The sequence below is a fragment of the Motacilla alba genome, chromosome 4 (assembly GCF_015832195.1).
Source record: "Motacilla alba alba isolate MOTALB_02 chromosome 4, Motacilla_alba_V1.0_pri, whole genome shotgun sequence".
Lineage (NCBI taxonomy): Eukaryota > Metazoa > Chordata > Aves > Passeriformes > Motacillidae > Motacilla > Motacilla alba.
In genome coordinates, this window is record NC_052019.1 from 44,303,220 (window position 1) to 44,315,130 (window position 11,911).

Below are 11,911 nucleotides of genomic sequence, written 5' to 3' on the forward strand. Positions count from 1 at the left end.
ATCAGCCAGCCTGGCTCTTGGACAATGACTATTCCAGTTGCATTTTTTCATTAATGTTTGTTGTCAATGTGGTTTAACAAGCCAGGCACTGATCTCTCCTCTCTGGTGGCCAGTGGCAGGACACAAGGGAATGGCCTGAAGTTGTGTCAGGGGAGATTTAGGTTAGATGTTAAGCAAATGTTATTCACCCAGAGGGTGGTTGGATACTGGAACATGTCCCCAGAGATGTGGTCACAGCACCAAGCCTTGACAACTCTATCAGGCACATGGTGTGATTCTTGGGATTGTTCTGTGTAGGGTGTTAAGGAAACTTTCCTGCCTGACTATTCATGGGACTCTGGCAGTCACACTCCTACTACCAGACATTTTAAATGCTGGGACTGAAGCCTTTTCATGGTGTGTAGCTCCAGTGACCCAACAGATGCCCCACCTGACTCCCTGCACACCTCACACACACACAGTCAGACCAGGTTTCCTTACCTTGACCTCAGGTTTCTCACAGCAGTCTCAGATGTCTCGTTCCATTAAGCCATTTTACTCATGGCACAGTAACACAGAAACTCCAGGAGCTGGTGCCTCTGAGAAAGATCCCAAGCAATGGAATCCCTGGGCTTTTATAGCCTCAACAGTCTCTGCTCTTCCTCCTCAGACACCAGCTCCTGCTGTGTCTCTGAGTGTCCAGTCACCTGGCTGAGCCACAGGTCCCTGTGCTTTGTTATGCAAAGGGTTGGCACCAGCTCAGGACCTCTTGCCTGGGGCTCCTGCCCACCCTGAGCTCAATCTGCAGCTGGCACTGTAGGTTACAAGCCAAGCTTTCTGGACCAAAAGTAGTCTTCAATAAGGGCCAGGAGCTGGACTTCTGGCACTTTCCAACTCAGGGTATTCTGTGATTCTAAGCAGTATCCTGACAAGTCAAATCCAGTGCTTGCAATCACTGGTGTGCCCTAATTCACCTCCCTATTCTTCTGAGTACGCCATTCCCTTGCCACGCACACTTTGCCTCCTCTTTCAAGCACAACTGCCCTTCAAGATAACCACTGTCCATCCCTACTTGTCACCCAGGTCCTCAGAGAAGCCAGCCCTTCTCATGACCTCTGATATCCCTTGCTAGATCCAATTCCAGTAGGACATTGGCTTTTCTCACATCATCTGTGCGTGCTCAGACAATGTTTGTATTCCTCACAGATTTCACTGAGGTATTACTGGACAGTACTGAGGTGTAAATACACCATGCATCATGACATGCCTATAAATGAGAACTGGCAGCCTATTTGCGGTTATTTCTCTTTTATAGCCACTTCTCCTTGCTCTTTAAACATTACTCCCCTTTCTGTCTCTAGTGAGATCTGGGCTGTGGCACCTTTGCTCAGTCTCCACTCAGTTCACCCTGCATGTGCTGTCCCAGACAATTCTGGCTGCCTCCATTTTCTGCCTCCAATTCTGCCCCCAGCTAAACAGAAGAATAGGTGATTACAATTTCATTCAATCAGGAGGTGAAGGAGATGGGACACATGCACAGCAAGCCGAGAAAGGAGTGGCAATCAGATTACAGCTGTAGCCTAGAGCACAATTCTTCATAATGTGAATTTATAATGGGTCTCTGGTCTAGGGTGCATAATAGACATTTTACCCAGAGTGCCATAGTCACCCGAAGACATTTACTTCAGAAAATACTGAGCCTGCTATAAACATTTAAACTTTAATAAAACAATTACAGATGCACTGATTGCATAGCTCCCTTAGACAGTGAAGACTTTAGACATAGGAAAGTGAGCAGAAGACATTATCAGGCCACTTACATAAAGATTTACTGAGAACTCACCCTTGTCGAGGTCAATGCCTTATCCATATCCAAGAACTACTCATTGAGCCAAAGCCATCTCAAAACATATCCCATGTCAGACACACATTGTCCTTTGCAGGATCAGTGTATTTAAAGAAGTCAAATCAAGAACCAGTATGTTCGTTTCCATTTTGTATTCACAGTACCCAGACCCCTTACACATCTCAATATAACATTAAATTAAAAAAATAACATGATGTCTTTGGGGGCTTCTTGCTGTTTCTGCTCAGAAACACTTTGACACTAACAAACAAGTTGTGTTTAAGTATGACAAGTTAGCTTGTCATATTTCAAGTGACAAACGTTACTCTGTCCACAGAATTGAAAGATAAATAAGCATTTACAGGAAGGAGAAGAGTCCAGTCAGGAGGAGATAGATTCCTATCTCTCTGTCTTGTTAACCTAACTAGTTGACTGTTTACATTTCATATTTCTAAACCAATTCAAATAGAATTATTCTAAACAAACATTTCAATACTAATTAAGCTTTTTCTGTGTTTTGAGGGAAGCATCAAATCCACAGCCCCTCCTTTCTGGTCGAGTCCCCCTAACCAAATGACAATTATTCAGAAAATAGGAGCATCTCAGAACTACAGGGATTTGCACCAGTCATTATCCCCTGGCCAGCACAAGCATCTGCACAAAGGCTGAGTGGGTACTAAAATTCCGTGCACAGTGTAGCAGCTAAACCTCTGTTCTCTTCTGCTTTGTTGCTGGTGGGTGTTGCATATTAATTTCCTGCATACCAGGCTCTCCCCATTTTGTTTACAGCAGACTCCATCCCATTAACTCTTTGCACAAACACCACCCCAGGAACAGGGCGCCTCTGCGTTGGGTACCTACTCTGTGTCTGAGCTAGCCCCCATTCCTGGATTGGTGGGAGCACATTCACATCATGTCACATACATGGAGAAGAGGCTGCTGCAGGGATGCCCACACCTCCAGGAGAATGGAACAGGCTTAGTTTATTTTTAGATTAGTAGCTACTTTTTCAGTATTTGGGTTTTACCATTCCACAAACCCTGGAGACAGAAAAACAACTGAGTGGAACAGGAGAGCTATACCAGCCATAAGATCTTACTTGGGCTCTGTTGAACACAGGAGAAAAGACTCCTACTTCCTAGGCCTCATTTATACATCAATACAGCTCTCTCCATTCTGCAACTGACCTTTTCCTAGGACTGATTCGAGACCTTACATGAACTTCTAAACCCAAAAGCCCTCAATGCCTCCAAAAAAAAATTCAACACCGATTTCTTAATTTTTCTCTAGCGCCTATCTGAATCATCCCTTAGTACTCTGCTGGAAAAAAAGCTAAAAAAAAATAAAATCCAAGACACTCAAAGGAACTGTGTTTACACTAGAAAAACAGTAAAAGATGCCAAGGTCACTTAACATGGTACTACGTCATAACTAGCTGTATTGCATACAACTATTCAGCTTTTACCTAGGTCTCTTCTTTGTCCTGAGACCAAAGCGAGCTGGACTACCTGTGGCATTGCTACTGATTTGTCTTGGTCTTAGAAGATACATTGTTATAACTAGATAGCTTGAGAATCTATCAGCAAACTGCAGGTCATAGTTATCTTTTATGGTCTCCATTGAGAACAAAGGTTTGTCTTTACGTATATATCCAGCTCCTTGCACGAGAGTCCCTGCTTTCACTGTGATCTGTTCTCTCCTGATACTCATACACCAATTAGGTTATAGCTGGGTCCCACAATATCAATCTTAGTTCAATTGCATTCAGCTAGCAATTCAGTCATGTCATCTCAGTCAAGTTTTATTCACAAAAAACTTCATCTTTCATTCAGAACAGAAATCCACTGTTCTGATAGCTATCATATTTCCTGGCCTTATATTAGGAAAGTGTGTGCTTGCTCACATGCTGAGCAGGCTTGGACTGTAAGCGAAGGTTTCAAAGCCATTTAGAAAACAGTGTCCTTGAATTGACTCAAGAAGTCCATTTCTAGAAACTCCATCCCAGGAGAAAGTCTTATTCAGCTCCTGTTTCCCACCACATACCTCCTTTCAGAAGAGAGCTTTATCACTCCCTCCCCAGCTCCATGCATGCACTAAGGTAAGGGCAATATGGAGCAGAACAGATGCTGTGGCAGGAGTGTATTTACATGAAGCTGCTGACAGCAGATGCCAGCTTGTAAAATTAGCCAATAAAAATACCAGCATCACTGTTTACAACCACTCTGAGCAAGACGGGCTGCCAGCAAACTGGAAAGCACATTGCACAGGCATACCAGGTTAAAGTTACAGAATGTGGAAAAGCATCATCATTTTAGGCTACCAGAAGTGTGATTCTCATTCAAGTACAGGGGGTGAACCATGTGCTGCCAAACAGTTTCAGTCCTTCTCCCTTTTGCATTCAAAAAAATCCTATTTAGTGTTAAAATGTCAAAGAACCAGAAACACTGTAAATACAAAAGCATGTGTATCGCTCACTATTGAAAGTTTTGTGTGCTACTGATGCCTTTTTCTGGTCTTAAAAATTGAGAGCCAGACATGGTTAAGGGATAAGGGGTTTCTACCTTGGCATTATAATAAGGATCCTTGTGGTGCACCGTTTCAGCAAGGTGGGATGCGCTGCTATGCACACACACGATAAATCATGTATACAATTTATAGACCTTACAAATTAGCATATCTAACAAGGATGCACCAATGAGAGGCTTGAATGGAGTCTTATCCCTAGGAATTTCCCCCTGGATGGGCCGAATCTCTGGTTTACAGGATATGTTCTAGGAAGGACCTTGGTTTCCCAAGGTAGTGTAGGGCTTTCCAGCCTCCAGCTGGAACCTAGTCCTAGAAAGCCTTTAGGGTGTTTGGTCTCCTGGCCTAACAAAATGCTAGGACAATGCTAAGTTGTCACACTTGAGGAATTACAAATATGCATTTTAGGAGTACTGAGGATACATAAAAAGGTATATAAAAGAACAGGCAAAAAATCGTTTTGGCATCACTATGACTCTGGTCAAACCTGAAATTTAGTGACACGTGCACTGCAAATGTGTTATCAACCAGGAAGCTGTTACTTGAACTTAAACCTCCTCTAGTACTCTTAGCAATTGCAAATATAATCCAAAAAAGTCCTGATTTTTTGTACAAAATTGTTGTCTGCATCTTATCCATGTAGATCTGGAGATATTGGGACTGATCCTTTCAGAATGTTAAAACAGTACTAAATTTTTTTACCAGTTATTTATCATTAATTCTTCTGAGTAATTTAAAATACCATTAAGACTAGAATCTAGACTAAAATAAAATTAAGACCCTCAAGAAAATTTTTTGAATTATGTTTCTGAAAATAACAGTCTGCCAAATAAGGCCAAGTTTTAGAAGATTTTTTTTCCTGTCCATTGATTTTCCTACATTGGAAAATATCAACCTTCATTAAAATTTCAATTAATACATTCTGTAATACTCTTAATTAGAAAACTAGAACTATAAAAGGAAATGTTAAAGTAACTGAGCTATTTCAGAGATTAAGTTTGAGAACAAGTTTTGATGGCTTTTACTTGCATTTTAAACAAACAGTCCTGAAAAAAATTTCACTTTATGAATGTTTAATAAGCTATTAATGACTTCTGTAAGCCTGTTGGAGGTTTAAGAAGAACTTTAGAAAAAGGTAAGTAAAACCTTTAGAATAATTATACATATTATATATAACCCATAATTAAAAGTAGCTTATTTTCCTCTAGAATCAAAAGCTAATGTCAGTTAATAACATTACATACCTTTGGGATGCACCCATGAAGCTACAGGACTGGATGAACCATATGCCTGCAATGCTTTTTCCACAAGAAACAGTCAACAGCTTCAGTCTTCTGCCTTATGGAGAAATACAAGAGAAATGAAATGAAAGGAATAAAATCAAAGTGCTGAAATCCTGTTGTCAGCAGAATTCAAAGACTTGAATTGAAACCAACACTTTCCTTCCATACACTGAAAAAGCTTACTAATGCAACCTATCCCAACATCAAATAAAAAAAAGGCAACAAATCACCTTCTACTCTACTACTCTCTTGCAAGAATAAGAAGAGCTTCCAGCTCGCACCCAAGCAATAAACAGTAGATTATATCTACTTTATGATTTTAGGCAGTAGGGAGACCTTTACAAGAGGTCTGTAGTTGGTGGCAATGGTGTTAATAAGCCCCTTGGTATCTTTTTTGTCAACAAAATAATTGGGTTTTCTCCATGAGCAGCTGTTGTTCATGAGTAGCCTGAGGCATCTCACCTGTGTAGGTGGGCTCTGATACTAGAGCATGTTTAAAACATAAAGTGGAATAAAGATTCTCAGTTTTGGGAGCTGAAGAGACCTTTCTTTCATATTCTAGTAAGTAGAGATGTTTTTTCTCTATTCAGTTTGTTCTTGAGAAGTAGCACTGTACCCTTTCCTTCTTAAGGCCCTCTTTATCCTATATATGTGTTTTTCTAATAAGTAACAGGTGCTTTTTTTTTTGCTTTCTTTTTTTTTTCCTCTGGGATGGTAGAAGGGGAGAGGGTGTCTGCTGCAATTGTTGTTTCAGAAAATTAGTTAAAACTTTGTGTCTTCCTTGGGCAGTCTGATTGTTACCCTAATTGTTAGTTAAGCTTTGCCTGCTAGGTACAGGAAGCTTTGCCTGCTCAATGCAGGGAGCTTCTCTGCAGAGCTGCTAATATATTGATCAAGGTTTGCTTCTCTACTTAAGCATATGCAGAACTTCATGCTGAGGAGAATTTTAGAGATGTATTGGAGCTGGTTCAGGTGCATAACATGAAGCATTGTGCAAGAAACCGCAAGAAAGGGACTTGGTTCTTGGTGAGTGCAGAAGAAATGTAGTCTGTTGATAATGCTTGATGTGATTAACTTAACTGATGTATATTTTTGTTCCTGTAAAGTTCCAGAGATTTGATTCAGACTGTTTATCATATTATGATATGACCTAGGGACTTCCTTCATACTCTCTGTTTATGAGCTGGTGTTTTATGGCAGAACTGAGGAGTCTTAAGATGCATGTGGTCATTAACTATGAGCCTGAAAGGATTGTTTGAATGTTTGATGTTCTGTATATCAACTTTCTCTGTCCTGGGGTTTATTATGTGTAAAGCAGGGGCTGCCACCAAGACTTCATGTATGCTTTTCCCTAAATAAAATTTTGGAAATAGTTTCTCACAGATAGGGTTGCACAGAATTGAATGGCTTTCCTTTCACTACTAGTGTGCTATTTTTGTAAACCTGTTCAATAACACTTAACCCTTTCACTTAATTTCATTCTGGTTTTGATCTGTTTATAGCAAGTTCTCCATCTAGATGTGTGTAGAGGCATTTGACAAAGTCTCTGGTGATTGATTCCTTGCTCCCGTTATGTGGTGTGTTTGATAAGGTGCTTTCTTGCCAGGATCCCTAAGGACTTGTGCTGTGCTAACAATAATTGGTAAGTGCTTTAAACTGCTCCAGGAGTTATATGCTCCTGGATGAGGAGGGTGAGTGATATGTATGTGGGAAGGATAGGGCTCATAATTCCCCAGCAGGGAAAACTTTTACGTAGCCAAATTCAGGGTTTATGAATCTGTTTGTCTCAGCAGTGGTAAATAGGATTATATGCAGGTTGTAGGATAGGAAGGATGGACTCTTTCTGCTTAACTGAAATTATTCATGTTAAATGAGACCAAAGAGCACAGAAAGCAACTGTCATGGACTTCTGAAGAGTTATTGTCTCTTTAGCTGTTGAGTCTAGAATTGAAATGAAGGTGAAATTAAGGCTCCCAAATGGGAAACATCTCTAAAACTTGGAAAAGACAAACATGGATCTACCTGAAGGATTTAAAAAGGTAACATATAGAAGCTACATTGGACATCTTAAAAGTGATTTTTAGCGCCTTTGTCTCTGTAATGTGCAGCATCTGAGGAAAGTTTCACTTCACTAGAAGTGCTTGTTCATGCTGTAAAACTCAACCCCTTCACAGGTTTAACTTCAAGAAACTGAACTCATGCCTGGATTTTCCTTTGTCAGTTTTACTTTCCTTATTGGTAATGTTTCCACAGTATTTATTAAATTAATAATTAATACCTGAAAAAATTCTCTTATATAGAAGCTGCTCTAATGAAAAAAATAATTGATTGAATAATGTTCCTTTAGCACATAGCTGTAATGGCCAGTTGATTTTAATGGTCTCACCATTTTTTAGTAGTCCTAAGGGTTCAAGATTTTTTCTTACTCATTCTAATGCTGTATCTGCTAGAGTAAATGTGGTGTGTCGACAGGCAAATAATTAAAAAATAAGCATTTAATTCCTGTAGTGTGCTGATAAGGTCTACCTTATGGCTTATTAATCAAAGTAAGATATACTAATTTGGGAGTTAGCTCATCACATCAGCCATGCATGGAAATGCCTCATAGCCTATGACTGTGAAGTCTGAGGTCTGATGTAAATGACCACTTAAGTCAATATCTTGTATTTAGACCTGAGCATATAAAAGGGCAAAGGAGTAGGATTTCCACCTCAGATGTCTAGTAAATAAAAAAATCATAGGTGGTATCTGTCAACCAAACTTGGTACGTCCACTTGTCATATGTGAATGGGAAACTGCATCCTTCAGCTGAAGTCCTGCTCTTTAGTTGAATATGACTGTTTGGCTCTACTTCATCTGCTTTTATGCTATAGTTAACTGTCCCTCAAGCGACCACAGTGGTGTGACTGCAACTTGGGAGGGAGCAGGTAGTTAAGCAGTAGTGTGGTTGAGGTTGGTGTATATGCCCAGGTATGATAGGTGTTTTCAACTGCTTTGTGGAAGTGGGATGAATATTTAGGTAGTATTGGCTTCGCTGTTTTATGACTAAGAAGAACAGAAGTTGCTATCGTGGTATCTGTGATGTACAGGGTTCTTTTTAAAAGAACTAGCTGCAAGTATTTTCTCCTGTCAAGTTTCTGATTTTTCTCTTGCTTCTCTAGCACTTTGCAGTCTGGCTTCAGGGCAAAATATTCAGCAGCTTTCATCTCAGATGGTGAGAATGCTCATGGGTTTTCCCCAAACTATATACTCCAGCATGAGGGAAATTGCAGTGCTAGTGGTTAACTGTACCATATACTTCTCGGTGAAGAGGAGAGGTTAGCCTTGGCTTAGGAGGTTTGCCTGATGTAAACATTAGTTTGGCAAGTCGTTGAACTGACACTCTTACTCTAAATGGTCCATGGCTGACCCAAACACCCATGGGGTTTTCCAAAATAAAGACTGACTGAAACTGCTTGTAGTGAAATGTATGACTTAAACCAAAGCCAAAATATCTTCTTCCTGGTTTAATTAAATTGAATTCTTTTTTGTCTATTTGGAATTCTAGATATGGTGAGCTAAAAGTTATTTTGAACTTTACTCACAGCAGGAAGCATGAATCATGTGTGCTGTGGTAGGCAGTTCAGGGACATCCAGGGTGCAGGACCTGGGTTTATAATTAGAGCGAGTGACTGGTCTTTGGTTTAGCCAGCAGGTAGGAGCTGGCTTGGGTTGTGTAGTAGAGGTGACTACAGGGGTGTCGTAGAGGTGACTACTGATAGCCCCTTCTGTGATAAGGGGCTATCAGCTTCCCCCATGTTTGATAGATCTGATGCCAGCTGGCTCCAAGATGGAACTGCTGCTCTCCAAGGCCAAGCCTATCAGTGCCGGTAATAGCACCTCCGGGATAACAGGGAATGGGGGAAATAGCTGTGCAACAGCAACTGCAGCCAGAGAGAGCAGTGAGAACATGTGAGAGGAACAGCCCTGCAGACACACAGGTCAATGAAGGAGCAGCAGGAGGTGCTCTGGGCATCAGAGCTGTGATTCCCCTGCAGCCCATGAGGAAGACAATGGTGAGCCAGCTGTGCCCGTGGAAGTCCACAGTGGTCCAGACGGATGCCCAGAGGAGATTGTTACCCCATTGGAAGGCCATGCTGGAGCAGCCTCCTTGGCAGGAGAGAGGAGGCTCCTGTGGCTCTGTGGAGAGAGGACCCCACAGTGGAGAAGGTTTGCTGTCAGGACTCACAGAAGAGAGTCATGCCAGAGCAGCCTGTTCTTGAAGGATTGCACCCCGTGGAAGGAACCCATGCTGGAGCAATGGCTTTCTTTGAATGTCATTGTATGAATGAAGTGCCAGACACAGAGTCTTCTTGTACGGTAGCTTCTCTGGTAATTTGCAAGCAGGTGTTCTACAAAAGCAGTATCTAGAGTATCCAGAAACTTTAAAGAAATCTTCTTAAATGTACTTCTGGCTTGCTGTGCAGTTCATTCAGACCTTGGTCCTAGAAGGTGAGTTAAGGATAGTGCAAGGGTCTAGCTCTTAGCTGGGAACTGTAGAAGGCATTCAAATCTGGTATACAAAAAACTACTTTGCAGGAGTACAAGATAAATGTGGTTGGAATGCAGGCAAGCTGCCAGCAGCCTGCCACAGACTGTTGTGTATCTGCAGGACAGTTATAAGTAAAATCAAATCAACTCCTTTGTATGCTTTTACTCATTCAAGGTAGATGTTAATCCCTTAATTTCTTAAGGCAATGACTCATCAGGTGTTAGGTGCTGTATGTGGGTTATCAAAAAGCATCTTGAGCAACTTTGTTGTTAACTGTTCTCACCAAACAAGCAATGTTGCTCGACTTTGATTTTACTCCAAGATATCCAACTACTGTAGCTCATGGAAAACCTTGTGTTGTATCAGTAGTGATCTTGTTCCTTATCTTAAACATATTGGAAGCATCTATAACATATGATATAATCAGAACAGATTGTGACCCTCATACCCCCTGATTTGAATTGGATTCTGGCAAAATTCAGCTCTATCCAGGGTCTTATAATTGTGTACTTAGCAATCATGTATGCTAATTATCTATAATCATGCTGTGTAGAAAAAAATTTTGTGCAATATGTAACTTCCCTCAAATGTATGGCTCTCCTAGCCACTTGGTAATATTTCTTTTTGGATGGTGGCTGGAGAGAAATCTTGCCAACTTTTCTTCTACTAGTTTATTTCTCTTCTGAAAATGAATTGTAAGATATCTGTGTTTCATTGGAAAACTACTGAGCTGACAGCTGAAGAAATACAGGAGGATGATGAGAAAGTGGTGGTGGTTTGATTCAGTAGTGGAATAATCATAGAATTGTTAAGAAAATACCTCTAAAGTAGAGTCCAACTGTTAATATTAGCACTGCTGAGTCCACCACTAAACCTTGTCCCTAAGTGCCACATCCACACTTTTCTGACTAGAGATTGTGATTTCACTGCTTCCCTGGGCAGCCTGTTCCAATGCCTGACTGCCCTTTCCTTGAAGACATTTTCCCTAATGTCCAATCTAAATGTTCACTGGTGCAACCTGAGACCATTTCCTCTTGTTCTACCATTTCTTACTGGTGAGAAGAGGCTGACCACACCTTGATACAAGCTGCTTTTAGATAGTTGTAGAGAATGAGAAAGTCCCCCCTGAACCTTCTTTTCTCCAGGCTAAACAATCCCACGTCTCTCAGCTGCTCCTCATCAGACTTATGATCTAGACCCTTCCAGGGCTCTGTTGTCCTTCTCTTGATAAGTTCCAGCCCCTCAATGTCCTTCTTGTTGTGGAACACCCAGAACTGAACACAGGATTTGAGGTGCAGCCTCACCAGTGCTGAAGAACAGGGGCACAGTCACTGCCCTGGCCCTGCTGGCCACACCATTGCTGCTACAGGCCAGCATCCATTGGCCTTCTTGACCACCTGGGCACACGCTGGCTCACGTTCAGCTGCTGTCAACCCCATGTCCTTTTCTGCTGGGCAGCTTTACAGCCACTTTGCCCAAGCCTGTAGCAATACCTGGGGTAGCTGTAGCCAAAGGCCAGGATCTGGCACTTGGGCTTGTTGAAACTCCCTGCAATTGCACGACCAAGTTCAAATGTCGTGTCTGATCTTGTGTTTTGCTGGAAGTGCTATGTGTGCTTATTGGCATTAAAAATCACATGGAAGTCATTGTGGGACAGATGGACATTGATCATGGCTCAGTGTTTTTTTTCTACAGAATATTCGGGAACTACCACAATTCCTTCTCTGGCAACATAACTTTTATTTAAGA